Source organism: Ceratina calcarata, unplaced genomic scaffold, assembly GCF_001652005.2.
Source record: "Ceratina calcarata isolate Rehan_Ccalc_2016 unplaced genomic scaffold, ASM165200v1 scaffold493, whole genome shotgun sequence".
NCBI classification, from domain to species: Eukaryota; Metazoa; Arthropoda; class Insecta; order Hymenoptera; family Apidae; genus Ceratina; species Ceratina calcarata.
The window spans coordinates 39,998-44,526 of NW_017173654.1; the positions used below are offsets into that span (position 1 = coordinate 39,998).

The following is a 4,529-nucleotide window of genomic DNA, read 5'->3' on the forward strand; positions in this document are numbered from 1 at the left end:
GGATGTATTTGCCTATAAATGAACTGTGTAAAATAATTTTTCGTAAAAGTTAATTGTTTCAACTATTGGACACGGTTTATTATTACACTTTTACCTCTTAAACTTTTGGCAGAGATGTTACGGCTCGTACAAACTTAATTAAACATTATTAAGTTAATTGACGTTGTTGACTGAATTGACGTAGACTCGAAGATAACAAGTAATCTGATATTAAAACGGGATAAATAATTTTCAACTAACGAAAAATGTTACACATAATAATAATATCGAAAGCGTAAATTGTCGGCGTCTTTTAATTATATGCGTTTTCTGATAAATCATATGATTACAGGTAATCATCTAATCACATGTATAACGATCCAACACGCTGTCTTCGTCTCTTCATCCAGACATTCGGAAATACGAAGCGATGCGTTGAAACACGAATCGGGTCAATCGTTGCCTCGTTATTAAGAACAGATTATCCAACGTCACGCAAGAATTTAACTGTCAAGATGAAAATCGAATAAATCTCGCTAACAGATAGAATAGCTCCGGAATCATTTACTGAATCAAGTAATTAATTACCATCGATGAATATTCATGGTTTCAAATTTTTACAGTTGGCTCATAATGAATTTTGATAAAAATCCTGATTAATAAAGAATTGTATACAATGTGAAACGAGTGTTATTTATTTCTCTGATACAAATCGTGTTTAATAAAGAATTGTATACAATGTAAAACACGTGTTATCTATTCTCCTATCCTCGTTACTTCTGTCGTGAACCAGCGCTCCGTCATTCTTACGATCCTCGAATCACTGCGGGTAAAATGGATCAGATAAACCTGGGAGAAGAATGGGTCGTTCGACGCGAACAGTTACGGAGAATTAGCCCGTTAACGTAGCGGATTAACATTATACAACGCGAACCCGTTTAAATCCCCTGCGTGTGACATCTGCTCGCACTCAGTCCGAGCATTGTTCCGATAAACAAGCCACCTGAACACGTTCTTTAATTGAATCTTATATACAGTTATCCCATGTTCCTCGTAGCACTTCACCACCGGAAGCTGCCTTTTTCGGGTGAACTGGTCAAATCTGACGAGTCTCGGTCGCGTAGGAGTGGCCTCGCGTGAAGTAGCACGGTTTTTCGACTCGTTTAGGATTGTAAAGGAAGAAAGCGAACGTGTCGGAGAAATAATCGGCTGACGTGCTCGCGAGGAAGTGGCTGAGCCTACTCGTATCGACACGAATCTCCACTTTCGAGGCAGCAGCAGCGGTATCGAACGCGAGAACGGTGTTACCGCGGTCGGAACGGGAGAATCGTGGGAACGAAGGGGAGGATGAGTCCGACGGGAGTAGAAGAAGAATAGGATCTGGAAGAAGGTGAAAGAAATACGTGGCTACGGTAAGGAGAAGGTCTGCTCGGGTGCAGGCAACGAGGATATCGCGATCGCGGATAGCAAAGACACGGACGGAGTTCGCAAATAGCTCCCCGAGCGAAAGAAGGGATATCCGAGTCCCCACTATTAAATGGCTCGACTCAGACGCGGAAAGGAGAAGCTACATCGGGGGCGGTAGAACACCATCCAGCCTCAGTACAATTTAGACACTCGCCTGAATCATCGCTAAAGGGTGATTCTTCCTGTTTGGTTTAACAGAACGAGACTACGTCAAACGTGAAGAGAATTCAGAGGGTCTCGTGCAGGTTTTTTTTTTATTACGAATCATCGATGAAAAGGATGAGAAGTTCTTCGGTGTATTTCGAGGGACGAGTTTACGGTCGAGATTAACCAAGTGGATAATAGACGACAGAAGTTCTCCAGTGCGTATCATCTTCTTGCAGTCTCGACCGCAGACGATCGGAAGACGGTTCACCGTCAAAAGAACAAAGAGGCGAATTCTGAAAAACCAGAACAAAGCGCTCTGATTCCCATTTTCGTGGAAAAAGAACACCGAACGGTGAATTCTAGTTGAACAACGAACCCGCTCAAATTGAACGTTTCCTGTGATTCTTACCGAGGCACGAGCATGCGAGGCTCCTTCAAAGACACGCAATGACACAAAACGCGTGTCCGTCGCTCCGCCGATCGGATCCGCGCAGGAGAGCATCGAGCCGGAAATCTGCCACCGGATCACGAATGATCATTTCCATTCGGACGAAACAGGGTTGCGAACAGACGGTCAAAGAAAACGACTATCGCCAGTCGTACAGCGGCTCTTCACTCGATCGATTCTAAGATCGTTTCTAAGAAGATTTCCCATTGGAAAGTTTTCGTTTAAGCTCGTAATGACGGTGATTAGTTTCCGTAATTGCGAGTAATCATCGTTGACCATTTCGGGAAGGTTAACAGCGAAGACGGTGAAAGCGCGTTGCAAGGATTCGGAGTGGAAAAAGGGTTGATAGGTTTATCCTGTGACGCGTGAAACAAAGTCGTACGGCGGAAGCTCGTTCGCTCCGAGCCATAAATAAGAAGAGTTTAGCGGATCTCCGCGTTACGAGGTGAAGAAGATTGTAGAAAGTCAACAGGCAGGAAATAGAACTCGTTTTATCATCGACGAAACGACTTCATCGTCCAGAGGTGAGAATCGATACTCTATACATTTTTTATGTAAAGCCAAATGTTTCCGGTCGTAAAAAAATATGATCTAGATCAGTGGTGGCCAAATCCGGCCCGCGAAATTATTTAATCCGGCCCGCCGAAGACCCATCGACATGGATAGTATATGGCCCGCTAATACGTATTTATTGAATTATAATAAGAATATAATAAGAATTACGTTATATTAAATTATAATAATAATTAAAATATAATAAGAATTACGTTTTCACGGTCGAGAAGTATAAAGTGAATTTTTTCTATAATTCTGGCCCTCCTCTAGAATTTCTTAAACTTTGTGGCCCTCCATTAAAAAAGTTTGCCCACCACTGATCTAGATCGTGAATCGGAGAAACGTAAAAGGTGTCGAGTGTTTCTGTTAGAAATATATTTCGATTTGATCGGCGCGTAAAAAAGGAAACTCCGCGCCAGAACGGTTTACGTGCGTGACGCACGGAATGGGATGTAACGATTCTGTAGGAGCTGTAAAATCGTACCGTCACTCGCGTATGCACCGGATTTTATTAGACGCGAACGAATAAATTGTCGAGTAGAAAGCCTGAACAGCGGAAGGCCGTGAGTGTCGCTTATCTTTTGGTAGAAAACGAAAGGATTGCTTCGCGTGCAGGTAAAGAATCGGATAGAGCGGACCAATAAAATTGATATGTTTATGGAACCGTTTCACGCTGTGAGCAGCCGCCGTAACGTTGACCGTCGATAAATTCTGTTTAGAAACGGCAGGCAGCACTTGTAAAATTGTCCAGCGGATAAATCGACACAATACGGAAGGCCCGAATGGGATAAGACTGAAACGAGTTCGACATTACCTTGGCGAAGGAATCGGAAACGAGTAATGGTCACTCGGCTCGAAGTAGGTAAGTGGCTTAAAGCTTGTCGCGCTTCACAATGCAGACGCAAGCTCATAGATCAAAATAAAATATCTCCCGATCTTACAATTCTTGATTGATAAATGGTGTATTAAAATCCTGCCTCGAAAGCCTAGACTTGAAAACGGATTTAGTTTATGAGTACGATTACCCTCCATCCCACGTGCCTCACTATCATTAACCCATTCGCTGCCAAGGACGAGTATACTCGTCTTTGGCAGGGTGTCACGCATTGCCAGGACGAGTATACTCGTCCTGCTTTAAATATATTATAACATGCAGGCTTTTGAATTAGCAAATTTTCCCCCTTCCCATTGCCAACGACGAGTATACTCGTCTTTGGCAGGGTGTCACGCATTGCCAGGACGAGTATACTCGTCCTGCTTTAAATATATTATAACATGCAGGCTTTTGAATTAGCAAATTTTCCCCCTTCCCATTGCCAACGACGAGTATACTCGTCTTTGGCAGGGTGTCACGCATTGCCAGGACGAGTATACTCGTCCTGCTTTAAATATATTATAACATGCAGGCTTTTTTGAAGGCCCATTGCCAACGACGAGTATACTCGTCTTTGGTTTTCTGCTTCTAAATGATTATGTATGATAATATATGTGCTCTTACCAAGAAATAACAGGGTTTTGGTAAACAATAGCACTCAAAATATAAATGGCAATAGGAATGATTTCATATAATTTAGGCTTGGCAGCGAATGGGTTAAAAACGTCGGAGCATCGCAAAGCCGTTCTTCCCAGAGTCGTGCGAAAACTGACCCCCTGTTTCACGTTTCCCCGATAGACGTGCGCTATCACGAATACGTTAAGTATTAATGCACGGGAAGCGTTCGCGTGCCACGTCCAACAGAAGTGAAACGCAGCTTTTTTTCATTAAACTTGCATGAGCCGTAGGATCTCTGGCAGAAGTTTGAGAACTGTGATAAAACTCTATGTCCAATACTTGAAACGATAAACGTGTAAAGAAAATTATATTTACAGAAAAGTAACAAGAAATCGCATTAATCCATTTTATACTTTGGATATCTTAACAACTTGCTTGCAT

At 42.6% G+C, this 4,529-nt stretch overlaps 1 long non-coding RNA gene across 1 annotated transcript in view; it reads left to right on the top strand.

Moving 5' to 3' along the window:
• The first annotated feature begins 685 nt into the window (after window positions 1–685).
• The window catches only part of LOC113464714 (uncharacterized), a 9,357-nt gene continuing 5,513 nt past the window's right edge, over window positions 686–4,529 (top strand). Inside the window, exons 1-2 of the long non-coding RNA XR_003389567.1 lie at window positions 686–2,565; window positions 3,316–3,458. This is a non-coding gene — a long non-coding RNA (uncharacterized LOC113464714). The remainder of the gene's footprint in view (window positions 2,566–3,315; window positions 3,459–4,529) is intronic.